Source organism: Bubalus bubalis, chromosome 6, assembly GCF_019923935.1.
Source record: "Bubalus bubalis isolate 160015118507 breed Murrah chromosome 6, NDDB_SH_1, whole genome shotgun sequence".
In the NCBI taxonomy this organism is placed as follows: Eukaryota; Metazoa; Chordata; class Mammalia; order Artiodactyla; family Bovidae; genus Bubalus; species Bubalus bubalis.
The window spans coordinates 66,276,878-66,292,691 of NC_059162.1; the positions used below are offsets into that span (position 1 = coordinate 66,276,878).

The window sequence follows — 15,814 nt, forward strand, 5'->3', positions numbered from 1 at the left end:
GGAGTTGGGAACCCCTAGTCTATAGTTTACAGTCCAGCAGAGGAGATAGTCTATAGCTTACATAATGAGGGAGATAGGTAGGTATTAAAGAGAATGCACTGTGATATAATCAAGCAGTAAGACAGCCACTGAGTCTGAGGGAATCAGAGGAGGTTTCCAGGAGGAAGTGATGAATCGCTGAATCCTGGAGAATGAGCAGGTTCTAGCCAGGTAAAGAAAACGTGGGTAATTCAAGGGAGCTTGTGTAAAGGTACAGAGGCAGGATGGGCCACAAGGTGGAAAACCACTATAAGAGGTTTAGTTCAGTTGAAGCACAGAGTAGGGGAGAGGACAGACAATGGTGAGAGACCACATTACGGAAAGAATATTCCATCTTAATCCTCAATGAATGCTGACAAAAATTGATGACAAAAAGGCTATTCTTACCCTCCTCCTCCATCTCACAAAGAAACAAGCCCAGTGAGACTAAGTGACTTGTCGAGGGTTGTATATTTCACAAATGACTAAGATAAGATTTCAACATAGAAATTCTTATTCCAGAGCCACAACTCATCTGCTCAGCATGAACGGATTTTATACTATGCTAGGAATTAAAATTTGACCTGGGAGGTTATGGGAGGCCAAGAATTTTGGAGAATGACATGGTCCGTTGTGCCTTTCAAAAGGATGGCCCAAGTTACTGAGGGGAAGAAACAGGGTTACATAAGAGATGGAACCACTACATATAGTTATATGTGTTGTATCCTCTACAAGCTAGGAAGAGTCATGAAATGGCACCTTTGACATGGTGCAGTGCCTGACCTACATGGCCAGATTTAGTGTAGTTGCGAGTAAGGAGGCTAATAAGGTACTCCAGACATAAAATGTAGGAAGAGTTGAACTAAAAAAGGGCAGTGGCAGAGACAGGAAGGGTTCATAACACAGAAATAATGATATCAAATCAACAGGAGTTAGTGGCTGGTTGGATGAAGAAGGTGATGCAGAGGGAACAAACATAAAATGGCTTTATTTTGTGTGAATCTTAAGTTGTAACCACATTTTAGAATCCCTTTCCCTATTTAATTGAGTTAGATGTGGTTCTTTTCTTTTTTAATTACTTTATAATATTGTGGTGGTTTTTGCCATACATTCACATGAATCAGCCATGGGTGTACATGTGTTCCCCATCCTGAACCTCCCTCCCACCTCCTGTGCTAGAAACTTGCACAAACTTGCATATGATTTCGAAAGTGAAAGGAAGCTGCAGCCCTTATGCTCTGAAGGTCGTCACAGTTAGAGGTAAGGTGAGGCAGACCCAGAAAAGTGGCATATGCCAGTCTGCCCTCTTCCTCCTTCCCCACACTACAGCCTTCAGGGCCAGCTGTTCATCCTGTCTGCCTCCTCTGCTGACCAAAGGCTGGAATCCACAGAGGCTATATCTAGAACCAGGTCCCAGCCTTGCACAGACTTCTACACTTGCCCCCTTAGTGGTCCCTCACAGCAGGCTCCCCTCAAGCTCTGACTTGACCATGCCACTGCTACAGAAGGACGACTTAGTGACTCCCCTGATTCATCCACTCTCCTTTCTCGACCCCTCCTTCTCCAGCTTCAGTTTCTGGTCCCAGCAGGCTCTGTTGCAGCAATTTGAATAAATTGAGTCTTGTCTCCTGCTGTCCCTGACAGCACTATGGGGCCTCCATCCACTCATCATGAGAGGAAACACAGTCTTAATGCAAAGAAATTTGGATCAGAGAAAAAACATACCGGGGCCATGCCAGTCCTCCAGGAACCCTGAGGCTGCCTAACCTCCCAAAGTGCCTTTGCAACCAGATGGACAGGAGAAGGACCTTGCCTTCATTCTGGAGATCCATATCTAGAGATTCATACCCAGACAAATATCAAGCCTAAAGGATATGCTGAAAATCCAAACTCCAGAAAAGTGTGAAATTTCTCTTGGAACTGGGCCTCTAAATAATTTTCAAACCAGGCTTTGCTAAGAAAAATGTGCTCAAAATCCAGTAAGCTTGGTTACTGGTATTCTTAGCAGGATTTTCCATTCTCTTTCATTCTTGGTCTCTTTATTACAACTTAATCTTTTTAAATCCTATTTTGGATCATTTGAACTTCTCAGAAGTACTTTGGATTATTGGAATTACAGACTTCATTTTGAAATTGCTTTTCATGGCTCAAAAAGTCTTATTATAGTGGTGCCTTCTTTCATCATGCTTTTTAAAGTCAAGGGTTCCTGGGGTATGCTCTTAGAAGAATTAAGTCAGTTTTACTGAATTTTATCCCCTATCAGTTTTGGTTTTATTACCTTATTTGCCTCAGGGAGTTTAATAGTATAATTAAATAGGTTCTTTGGATATTAGTTGCTTTATTCTACCTCATTTTAAAGCTTTTGGATTTTTTGGAAATCTAAGAACTTTCAGATAGGTTTGTGAATATTTTTTACACAACCAAGTTACAGAGTGACTTATTCAGATGTGGGTGATATTTGTTCAATATGTGAAGCTGAATTTCAGAAAAGTATTCTTCCCTTCTGTTAGCATATATTTTTTGAAGAGTGCATTACCTTATGGTTTTACAAAAAGAATGTATGTCCACTGCACAAGACTGTGATTTTAGACCATAGTCCCAAATGGAAAGATGGGGCTTTCTCATAACACCTTCAAATATAATTAAGTATTATAAACTATTAAAACCACAAAATACTAATTTCATTTGGTTACAGTCACTATTGCTAAAGGCATTAGGATGGATTTCAGTACTAAAAACTAAGAAAAATATTTCCAAACATTTTTAGAACACTGGACTACGATTTAAGCATGTTTTAATTTTTGTTAATTTAAATGAGTGAAAGAACACTGTTTTTGAAAATATAACAGTCAACCTAATTTGTATGTCAACAATACTTCTTCAGTCCTAATTACTTGGCCTATGATTGCCATGTAAAATTGTAAATATGTTTTCTTGTTAATTTTACCAAAAACAGCAACTGGATAGCTAACTAGAACTAATTGTTTTAGAGGAATTTGGGTCTTCTTTTCTGACACTGTTTCAGAATAATGAATATTTTTCATAATATTTTGAGATAGATTTCTACCCAAAATCTGAAATTTTAATTTTCATAAGATATATTTTATATGAAAGTTTCATATGCTATATTTTACCTAAAACCATTAGATTTTCTAAGTGCATATTAATTTACTGAAGATGATATATTTTAATATTGTATTACTTTTTGTTATATGATTAGCAATCAGTAAGAATTAACCATTAAATTATCTCAAAACCTCAGTGTTAGTGCAAAGATTACATTATGGTGTGGCTTCCACCCAAACCTATTGTCCTCAAGGTAACCACCATCAAGCTGAAACAGAAGGGCATAGGGGCAAGGAAGCAAATAAATAAACTTGAGAACAACATTTAGGCAAAACTTTGAATATAAATACTGGCATGTGGAACTGACTAGAAACTAACAGATCAAAAACGTTTTAAACTTCTAGGTAAACTGTACTGCCAAATAAACATTATTTTAACCTGAAGATGCCTTTGGCTGTTGCCCCCCAAAATTGAGAACATGAAATGTGATCACTAAGCTGACAACAGCTTTTGCAGTCTGCTAAAGCTACAACTCATACCAAAATGGATCCTGCTGAATTCAATAAGAAAATTAAGAATCAATAACCTTGAGAAGAAAAATTCTTCTTTTTAAAGAAGTTTTTTTAAAAATATTTAAAAAAAAATTTTAAACCTGCTTCTTTATGAAACTGTGTATATGCACGGGGTTTCCAGATAATGAATGATATTCATGCAACAAAACATAACTTGAGATGGTCTTCATTTAATGCCACATTTGTCAAGCTCCCTCTATGTGGCAAGTATCCTGCAAGGTGTCTATGATTGGAAGATAAATAAATGATTTACCAGGACTTAGAACACTCACAGACTAATACAATTGGTAGGGACATAGACAGCTTAACCAGGATACATGAGGGCACAGGCTATTATAAAAATAGAACCCACCAGAACTACAAAGGTTGGGATCAGGAGCAACTGAATTTCCTTAACCCAATAATGAAGATCATTCTCAATCAGACCCAATCTGCCTTTAAAGGCTGAAATCTTACTACTTTTCTTCACACAATTACTTGCTCTCATACCCAAGCTCCACTTTTCCACTTCCATGCCTTGCCCTCTGCCTCAAATTCTCTATGACCTATTGCTGGGCACCATTTAAAGTGCTACTAAAATTTCACCCATGAAATCATCTCTGGTGCCAATGGGGTGGAATGTTCCCTCTGTGAGCTCCCATCAGCTCTCACTGCCTCTCAGGAAGTTATCATTCTCTGCCATGTATCATAGCTATTTTCTCACTTGCTGGTCTTTTCTGTGGAGACTAAACTGTAAATCCCCTGAGAACCAGGAATGTTTCTAGTCATTTTTTATATTCCCAGTACCAGGTATGGCACTTTGTAGGTACATAGTGGATGTTCAATAGGTATTTTCTGAATTTAGAATTTTAAACCCACAACTCACTCCCTGAAGATGCTGACTCAGTACATATCAGTAGTCACTGTATGCTTTGGTCCAGAGCCTAAATGCTGGTTGATATATCATGTTTTCTCATGGGAGGAGAACAACTTTGTAAATCTCCAAGTTTTCTGTACTGTAAAGGAATCTTTTCTGGAAGAATCTCTAGTAACTTTCAAAATATCATGTTCAGCATTTGCTCTTGAACAATCAGAAAGAAGAAAATGGGTGAGTGCCTCCCTTTTGAATATCAATACCATTAGCAAATGATATTGGAGTGAGGATAGGTAGGTGAGGAGAAAATATTGACTATAAGGTTCCCATATTGATGTCATAAGAGAGCTAGAAGCTAAAAGTTTTAGTACGCATAAGTTTATTTAACTGAGGTGAACTTTAAGTTTTTGTTAACAAGAGCAGACAAGAAAGAAAATATAAATAAATCAATCCATGGATAACATCTCCATAAACTAGTATATAGATGATAGTAGAGAGACTTTTGTGGAAGTAGTCCCAATCAGTTGGGTTCTGGAGCCCCTTGACCACTGTAATTATTATAAGGAGACGTTAAACAGGCACAGCAAATCTTGCCTGTGGATATACCTACACGTACGTGCTACCATTTGACACAAACATGTAGCTATTTCACTGATGAGTAACAGAATGTAAGACAGGTTGGAGGAGCCAGGTAGGCTGATCTAGCTTCTCACATGGGAAGAGCTGTCAGAGGCAGAGATGGGACTCTACTCATCACCATCATGGGTGCACGTGATCAGTGCGAGTGATCATGGCAGGAGCATGGGCTTTGAAAGCCTTGAGCAGAAAAGAGAGGAGGTAGAGTCAGCACAATGGCATAGGCTTCGTAGTGAACAAGATTGCTCAGATCTTTGGAAAGTTACCACATTCATAAAATTCTGTGTATGGTTACTTTTTTGTGGGAAATGGTTAAGGGGCTGAGCTTCTGGATTTGGTCCTGGGCTCATATGAAATAGCAAAAAAAAAAAAAAAAAAAGTAGCAGGAGTAAAAGGAAGCATGAGGCATTAAAGAGGGGAAACTCAAGGAATCATGAGTAGCACTTTACCTGTTACAGATCCTAGAAATAGAGCTCAAGCCTAATTTAACCTGATCTTCAGGGGACCTGGAGCAGTATCTGAGTTTCTTATGTAAATTCACTTAAAAGTGTTCCTGAATTCTTAGAAGCGTTTTGTCATTGTGTGTTTCCTCAATTCCAATTGATGGGATAATGCAGAAAAAAGTTTTATATTAAAAAAATCAATTTTCATACTACATGAGTTCAGAATTAGTACTTTCAGAGCATTGACCAGTTATGACTGGTATCAAGACAAACATGAATTTGTTAGCTTCATCAGAGAGGGAAGGCTGAACTGGATCCACTGCAGACTATGAAATGCCATGGAGGCCATAGTCTTTTCTGAAGGCATCTACAAAACTAAACACACCCTGCCCCATGTTCTATGAACAAATAGGACTGTTGGTCACAAGGAAGGCCCAGAATGGATGTAAATGTTCCAATTCAGTTCAGTTCATTCACTCAGTCATGTCCGACTCTTTGGGACCCCATGGACTGCAGCATGCCAGGCTTCCCTGTCCATCACCAACTCCCAGAGCTTATTCAAACTCATGTCCATCGAGTCAGTGATGCCATCCAACCATCTCATCCTCTGTTGTCCTGTTCTCCTCCCGCCTTCAACCTTTCCTAGCATCAGGGTCTTTTTCAATGAGTCAGTTCTTCGCATCAGGTGGCCAAAGTATTGGAGTTTCAGCTTTAGCATCAGTCCCTCCAATGAATATTCAGGACTGATTTCCTTTAAGATTGACTGGTTTGATCTCCTTGCAGTCCAAGGGACTCTCAAGAGTTTTCTCCAAAACACAGTTCAAAAGCATCAATTCTTCAGTGCTCAGCTTTCTTTATAGTCCAACTCTCACATTCATACATGACTACTGGAAAAACCATAGCTTTGACTAGACAGACCTTTGTTAGCAAAGTAAATGGTCCAAGCTTTCATCAAAGCTTCTGCTTTCCTTTTCTGTCACTCTTTTATTTAATCCTCACAACAACTTTACATGGAAGTTAATATTATCTTGGTATTAAATATGGAGAAACTGAGGAACAGAACTGACCAAGTTCACATAGTTAGTAAATAGCAGGACCAGAGTCCAAAACTATTTATATGACTGTGAAGCCCATGAGCATAATGATTAATAAGTCAATTAATCAACTACTTTTTGAGCATCTACACTGTATAAAGTACTAAAATAAGCATACTGTTAGCAAATGCTACATACATTATTGTATTACTCATCATTCTCCAAAAAAAACAGAACCAATAGGATATATATATGTGTGTATATGTATATATTTATTATGGAAGTTGGCTCACATGAAAACAGAGGCTGGTAAGTCCAAATCTGCAGTGTGGACTGGCAGTCTTGAGACCCGGGAGAAATGATGATGCATCTCTAGTCCCAAGCCCAGCAGGCACAGGCCCAGGAAACCTGATGGTAGCTATGAAGTCCAAAGACCATCTGCTAATGACTTTCTCTCACTTGGGTGAGGGTTGGCCTTTTTGTTCTGTTTAGGCCTTTAACTGACTGGATGATGCCAACTCACATTATAGAGGTCAGTCTGCTTCACCCCACCCATTAAAATGTTAATCTCATCCGAAAACACCCTCACAGAAATGCCCAAAATATGTTTGACCAAATATTTGCACACCCTATGGTCCAGTCAAGTTGACACATAAAACTAATCATCACAATTATATTTAAAATGAGCCTCCCTCTTCTCAAACCTTTTTTATAGTAACTTCATAATTTATATACTTTACTAGCCTGGGATTTAATCCAAGTACTTTTTAGTCTCAAACACTTGCTTCTGCTGCTGCTAAGTCGCTTCAGTCGTGTCCAACTCTGTGTGACCCCATAGACGGCAGCCCACTAGGCTCCTCTGTCCCTGGGATTCTCCAGGCAAGAACACTGGAGTGGGTTGCCATTTCCTTCTCCAATGCATGAAAGTGAAAAGTGAAAGTGAAGTTGTTCAGGAGGGTTCGACTCTTAGCGACCCCATGGACTGCAGCCCACCAGGCTCCTCCATCTATGGGATTTTCCAGGCAAGAGTACTGGAGTGGGGTGCCATTTCCTTCAGGATATCATTTACATTTGTACCTCTTATTTTTAAACTTTAAATTAGATTTTAAATGAAGATTTTTCAATTACTGTGTCCTCAGGAAACTTGTAAATATACTAAGACATAAGTCTGAAATTAATACTGTCAGGATTAAGCTCCTATCTAAAAAAAACATTACTTAAATAAGTATTTTTTTTCCACATTTACCATATAGATAAAGATAAGAAAAAAAGTCAGGGAAATGAGTACTGAGGAGGCACAATGTGAAAGTGAACGTGAAGTCGCTCAGTCGTGTCTGACTCTTTGCGACCCCATGGACTGTAGCCTACCAGGCTCCTCCATCCACAGAATTTTCCAAGCAACAGTACTGGAGTGGGTTGTCATTTCCTTCTCCAAGAGATCTTCCCAACCCAGGGATCAAACCCAGGTGTCTCGCACTGCAGGCAGACTCTTTACCTTCTGAGCCACCAGGGAGGAGGCATAAAAGAAAACTTAAATCAAGTGGCAAGAAATATTACTAATAACAGAATTAAAAACAGCAGTTAACAGAACGTCTGGTGGGAAAAAAAGCAAACTTTAGAACTATGAGAACAAAATCTAGAACAATGAGTCCCTACTCTCCTGCTCAGAGCAAAGGATTAGTGCAAGAGTTAGGACTAGGTCTCAGTTTTTAGGCTCCCTGAGGGCAGGAATCACATCTTTGTGTACCCTGTATGTGGTAAAATACAGACCTTACAATAACAATTCAATAATTGTTCAATAATTTTTTAAGTTAATAAATGGATATTTGAAGAAAAATAAACTAACAGAGGGAACAGAAAAAATAAGAAAGGCAGGTAGGGACTTCCCTGACAGTCTGGTGGTTAAGACTCCACACTCCCAATGCAGGTGGCACAGGTTTGATCCCTGGTCAGGGAACTAATATCCTATATGCCATGTGGGCAAAAATAAATAAATAAAAGGGCTATGATGTGGTTTGGTTACAGCCCCACTAAGTACACAGGCTGAGACTCTAAGACCTCTTTAGATCATCAAAATTGAAGGATTTACATGAGAGCAAGTGGAAGAAAAGTTATGACCAACCTGGATAGCACATTCAAAAGCAGAGACATTACTTTGCCAACAGAGGTTCATCTAGTCAAGGCTATGGTTTTTCCTGTGGTCATGTATGGATGTGAGAGTTGGACTGTGAAGAAGGCTGAGCACCAAAGAATTGATGCTTTTGAACTGTGGTGTTGGAGAAGACTCTTGAGAGTCCCTTGGACTGCAAGGAGATCCAACCAGTCCATTCTGAAGGAGATCAGCCCTGGGATTTCTTTGGAAGGAATGATGCTAAAGCTGAAACTCCAGTACTTTGGCCACCTCATGAGAAGAATTGACTCATTGGAAAAGACCCTGATGAGGGGAGGGACTGGGGGCAGGAGGAGAAGGGGACGACAGAGGATGAGATGGCTGGATGGCATCACTGACTTGATGGACGTGAGTCTGAGTGAACTCTGGGAGTTGGTGATGGACAGGGAGGCCTGGCGTGCTGTGATTCATAGGGTCACAAAGAGTTGGACACGACTGAGAGACTGAACTGAAGTGAAGTTCCCAAGGCCTGCTGGGCTTGCTCAAGTCAAGAAAACACTTTGTTCCCTAGAGCAATGTGCACATGCTCAGTTGTTTCAGTTGTGTCCGACTGTGACCCTATGGACTGTAGCCTGCCATGCTCCTCAGTCCATGGGATTCTCCAAGCAACAGTACTGGAGCAGTAGGACATATCAAAAATGAGCTATGTAAGAACTTTACTGCTTTCTTTTATTCATCCACCCACCTGGTTTTTTCTTTTTTTCTAAAAAGCTAGTTATTTTTCTAGGTTAATTAAGAAGAGTGTTCATTTGCAATTCTTTTGTAATATTTCTTTCTACCACCTTCAAATATTTGCACTTTGCTTTTCATCTTGAGAAGTCTTTTTGAAGCACTCGTATCTAATCCCTGTGCCCTGTTAGAAATGCAAGGTCAGTTTCACTTTACATGTAGAATTATGGAAATTCTGATGCAATCACAAGTTGGACACTCCTTCAAAACTCCAAGAATTCTCCTGCAGATATATAGATATAAAGAGAGATGCAGGCTTGATCCCTGGGTTAGGAAGATCCCCTGGAGAAGGAAATAGCAATCCACTCCAATATTCTTACCTGGGAAATCCCATGGACAGTGGAATCTGGTCGGCCACAAGCCACGGGGCCGCAAAAAGTTGGACATGACTGAACAACTGAGATTTATTCATAGCATATATACAAATACATACACAGAAAACCAAAAAGCTTTTCACTTCATAGAGTACATTTTTGGGGGAAGAAACCCAAAGTTTTGTCATCAATATATGTAAAGCACCAATTAAATAAAGCTATCATTTTACAGCTTTCAGAGCAAGAGCAGAATTCCTGGTCTAGGGTCCAGACTATCACATCTGAGGAAACTGCCTTGAGATTCTTCGAACTCCAACATCTCATCTACAAGAATTTGTTGTGGTTGTTCAGTCACTCGGTTGTGTCCCACTCTTTGTGACCCCATGGACTGCAGCTCTCCAGGCTTCCCTGTCCTTCACCAACTCCTGGAGCTTACTCAAACTCATGTCCATTGAGTTGATTATGCCACCCAACCATCTCATCCTCTGTCATCCCCTTCTCCTCCTGCCCTCAATCTTTCCCAGCATCAGGGTCTTTTCCAATGAGTCAGCTGTTCCCATCAGGTGGTCAAAGTATTTCAGCTTCAAGCTCAGCATTAACTCTTCCAATGAATATTCAGGACTGATTTCCTTTAGGATTGACTTGTTGGATCTCTTTACAGTCCAAGGGACTCTCAAGAGTCTTCTCCAACACCACAGTTCAAAAGCATCAGCTCTTCAGTGCTCAGACTTCCTTATGGTCCAACTCTCGCATCCATACATGACTACTGGAAAAACAGTAGCTTTTACTAGATGGACCTTTGTTGGAAAAGTAATGTCTCTGCTTTTTAATATGCTGTCTAGGTTGGTCATAGATTTTCTTCCAAGGAGCAAGCATCTTTTAATTTCAAGGCTGCAGTCACCATCTGCAGTGACTTTGGAGCCCAGGAAAAAGTCTGTCACTATGGATATTACTTCTCTGTCAAATGTGAACATCATGTCACAACACGTGTCCCTGCTGGTTGTGGTGCTCACAATGGGGTCTCTGTCCCACTTACATAGGACCACTGTGTGATCCTTCAAGCTCAACTAAGGCCAACAGAGGCAGGTGTTTTATTATAACATTTCTCTATTTCTTTGTTTCAGCTTCATTTCAAAAGATGATTTCCTTTTACCTTGGAGTCCAAAACTTTGTTTAAATAAGGAGGTCATAGATGATTCACGCTTTACTACTTCCCAATACTTCTTTCCACTAGTCAGTTACTTGATTATATCTAAGCCCTTTCATTTAACACTAGACAGAAATGCCCTTGATGAGATTTTCTGGAGAGTAATGTGCTCTTTGCCCGGGAAAACTGGCTATAAAAGTTATATCCTCCTTTAGCTTGGAAAATTTACCACTTATGTCTATGAGATAAAGCAAAGCATGAAACAAAATACAAGTGCCATCCTGGTAACCTTGATTTTCTGGGACAGTTCAAATTTCATGCATTAAAATATAGTATTAATGTCAACTAATAGAGGTTTGGTTAAATAAATTGCAATATATTAAACAACAGGCAACTGTACAGTCATTTAAAAGATGGATAGAAGAATATGAAATGGAAAATATAGTACATGTTTAGGTTAGGAGCAAGATTATAAAATACTATTAGAGAATAATTTAACTTTGAGAGAAAGAACTGAAAAATGTGTATCAACATAATAATTTTAATTATGTATTTGTGGTAAAATTATGCATGATTTTTATTTTTTCCTTGAACTTTTCCATATTCCTAACTTTTCTATGGTGCTTAAATAGATTTAAAGTGTTTAAATACAGTCAGTATCATCCATTCGGCAAAAGATACCTAAAAAGCAAAAGTTACTGTTTCCTATTAAATCAAGTACAAGCCTCTTTTCCATGATCTTTGAGCTCATTCTTGCCCTTTCTTTCTAGTCAAATGTAAGACAATTTATTCCAAAACTTAGCAGGTGGAAACAGTGTACATTTTCAGCTCACAGTCTCCATAGGTCATGAGTCTGGGCACAGCTTATCTGGACTCTCTGCTTCACGGTCTCTCAGTCAAGCGGTTGGCCCAGGATCTACAGGTTCAAATCGGGAAGGACTGACTTCCCAAGCTCACTCCATGGTTGCTGGAGCATTCAGCTTCTCACATGCAGTTGGACTAAAGACCTCAATTCCTTGCTGCCTGTGAGCCAGAAGTTTCTCTCATCTCCTGGCCACATGCACCTCTCCCACTCAGCAGCTGTTCACCAAAGCATGAGAGAAGACAACAGAGAGGATCTGTTAGCAACAGGGAAGTTGAAGTATTTTTTAACTCAATCTCAGAAGTCCCGGCCATAGTCTATTGTCTAGAACTAACTCATGAAGCCCAGCCAAGTCTCAAGGAGAAAATTGCACCAGGACATGAATACCAATAGGTGGGATCCCTGGGAGCCATTTTAGGAATGTGCCTACCACATCATCCTATCCAATTGGTCTTTTTGCAATTTCTCTGCTTTACCTTAGAAGTCTCTTTTATTTCCCTCAACTCCCTTCCTTCACAGTCTGTAAGTATATAAAAATAAATAACAAAAGTCAAGTTTTTTTATTTTACACTTAAGTTTTTAGATAAGATAAAATCATATTTTTCTGATGATAAATTGATGGATTTTTTTTGGAATATATATGTCTTTAGGGGATTTTGTGTTCCCTTAATGTGAAATAAAAAAAACTCTATCACCACATTATTTATAATACCTGAAAGCTATTTTTAAAATATAAATAAAATATAAATTTTCACTGTATATAAATTATGATCTGAAGAGTAAAAATGTTAGTCACTCAGTTATGTCCAACTCTTTGCAACCCCATAAACTGTAACCCACCAGGCTCCTCTGTCCATGGAATTCTCCAGGCAAGAATACTGGAGTGGGTAGCCATTCCCTGCTCCAGTGGATTTTCCGGATTTGGGGATTGAACCAGAGAATCCTTCACTGCAGGCAGATTCTTTACTGTCTGATCCACCAGGGAAGCACATGTAAATTATGATATCAGATCAGATCAGATCAGTCACTCAGTCGTGTCCGACTCTTTGCGACCCCATGAATCACAGCACGCCAGGCCTCCCTGTCCATCACCAACTCCCAGAGTTCACTCAGACTCAAGTCCATTGAGTCACTGATGCCATCCAGCCATCTCATCCTCTGTTGTCCCCTTCTCCTCCTGCCCCCAATCCCTCCCAGCATCAGAGTCTTTTCCAATGAGTCAACACTTCTCATGAGATGGCCAAAGTACTGGAGTTTCAGCTTTAGCATCATTCCTTCCAAAGAAATCCCAGGGCTGATCTCCTTCAGAATGGACTGGTTGGATCTCCTTGCAGTCCAAGGGACTCTCAAGAGTCTTCTCCATCACCACAGTTCAAAAGCATCAATTCTTCGATGCTCAGCCTTCTTCACAGTCCAACTCTCACATCCATACATGACCACAGGGAAAACCTTAGCCTTGACTAGACGGACCTTTGCTGGCAAAGTAATGTCTCTGCTTTTGAACATGCTATCTAGGTTGGTCATAACTTTCCTTCCAAGGAGTAAATGTCTTTTAATTTCATGGCTGCAGTCACCATCTGCAGTGTAGAATAGTCATCATTAATTAATAATAATATTAAAGTATTAAAATCATCTAGTAGAAGAACATTTAGAACATTGGAAATAATTATATTGTTAAATTTTTTTAAATCAAGATCTAAAGCAATATAGAAAGTGCTATACAAATAGTATAGTCACTATTTGTTAAAATATATAAGTAATACATAGAAATAATACTGGAAGTATGTGCATCAAAATATTAAGAATTTATCTTTGGGTATTAAATCTCAAGTGTTTTTTCCCCTTCACAACTTTCAGAACTGAATATTTTATTAATACATTATTATTATATTTATTAAATGTTTATTATTATTTATAAATAATGTTTTCTTTCCTCTCAGCAATGGAATATCTAAGATTAATGTCTATTACTAATATTTAATGTATACATGTGATCAATGTTATCCCAAAATTCCTAATGGAAGCTTTAAATAATCCTTATAGTGCCAAACAATTTTGAAATTCAAGTAATGTAAATGGATTTTAAAAGGTTTTAAAAACTCATAAAGTTACAGCGATCTTACATAGTAAACAGAATATTATGTTAAGGCAAAGAACAAGAGGGAAAATCAATACTCTAGGATTCTTCCAGATAAAATCTCTTTGGAGAAGAGCATGGAGTATAACAGTTTTTGAAGAAATTAATTTTTTTCATGTACTATTTGAGCAGCTATTATTGTGCAGGGAGATACTTCTACAGCTTTAAATTCAATTTGTTAGTTTGTAAACATAAGATCCAAGTTAGTATATAAATTTTTTTGTTCGCTATATTAAATTATTTTAATGTGTCTAACAGTATTTTCTAATTAGTTCATTGAATTTATGTGTAAAACAAATTTTTAATAAATTTATTTATATTTAATTGAAGGATAATTGCTTTACCATATTGTGTTAAATTTTTGATAAAAGTTATTTGTTTTTGTGTTTTTGGTAAACCAGCCTTCCTCTATTTTTGTTATATTATGGGAAGCAGGAAAAAAATGAAAAGAGAAAGCCCCCCAACCATTAAATATCCCCTAGAGAACACCACTATATTCCAAATTAGGATCATCCATAGCTTCTGGCAGATAAAATTCATCTGACTAAAAAAAATTTTTTTTAATTTTTAAAGGACAAAATAGAAAATGAAGAAAAATTAAACTCAGGTTTCCCAGGTTTCTCTTTTAATGTTTCTTCATTTTCTATTTTATCCTTTAAAAATTAAAAAAAAAAATTTAAGCAGATGAATTTTATCTACCAGAAACTGTGGATGATCCAATTGATAAAGAGCCTCTTGATGAAAATGAAAGAGAAGAGTGAAAATGCTAGCTTTAAACTCAACATTCAGAAAACTAAGATCATGGCATCCAATCCCATCACTTCATGGCAAACAGATGGGGAAACAATGGAAACAGTGGCAGACTTTATTTTCTTGGGCTCCAAAATTACTGTGGATGGCGACTGCAGTCATGAAATTAAAAGACACTTGTTTCCTTGAAGAAAAGCTATGACCAACCTAAACAGCATATTAAAAAACAGAGACATGACTTTGCCAACAAAGTTCTGTATAGTCAAAGCTATGGTTTTTCCAGTAGTCATGTATGGATGTGAGAGTTGGACTATAAAGAAATCTGAGCACTGAAGAATTGATGCTTTTGAACTGTGGTGTTGGAGAAGACTCTTGAGAGTCCCTTGGACTGCAAGGAGCTCAAACCAGTCCATCCTAAAGGAAATCAGTCCTGAATATTCATTGGAAGGACTGATGCTAAAGCTGACTCCAATACTTTGGCCCCCTGATGTGAAGATCTGACTCAGTGGAAAAGACCCTGATGCTGGGAAAGATTGAAGGCAGGAAGAGAAGTGGATGACAGAGCATGAGATGGTTGTATGGCATCACCAACTCAATGGACATGAGTTTGAGTAAGCTCCAGGAGTTGGTGATGGACAGGGAAGTCTGGCGTGCTGCAGTCCATGGGGTCGCAAAGAGTCAGACATGACTGAGCGACTGAACTGAACTGATACATAGCAGTAACCAACACAATATTGCAAAGCAATTATCCTCCAATTAAAAAATAAATTAATTTAAATAAAAATTAAAATAGAAACCTCCCAAGCTTTCCAAAGGCAAATTTAGTCATGTGAAAGTGCCTAACAAATCTTCTTTCATAAATATTATCAATTTTATTATATCTTTCATGATTATATTTTGATGTAGTCAGTCTTCTTTTATAGTAATGTTACTTTTCCAAGTATAGAAATAATATATAATTCTCTCATTGTAGAGAATTTGGAAAACAGACAAAGGTGCAAGGGAGAAAACAAAAGTCACCCAAATTGTAATACCCAGATTTTACTACTGTTAATATTTATATTAATTACTTTCCTTTTATAT

The 15,814-nt window shown here is 38.3% G+C and overlaps 1 pseudogene; it reads left to right on the forward strand.

Moving 5' to 3' along the window:
* The first annotated feature begins 784 nt into the window (after window positions 1–784).
* LOC102412209 lies at window positions 785–2,660 on the forward strand (annotated as a pseudogene).
* Window positions 2,661–15,814: the final 13,154 nt, after the last annotated feature.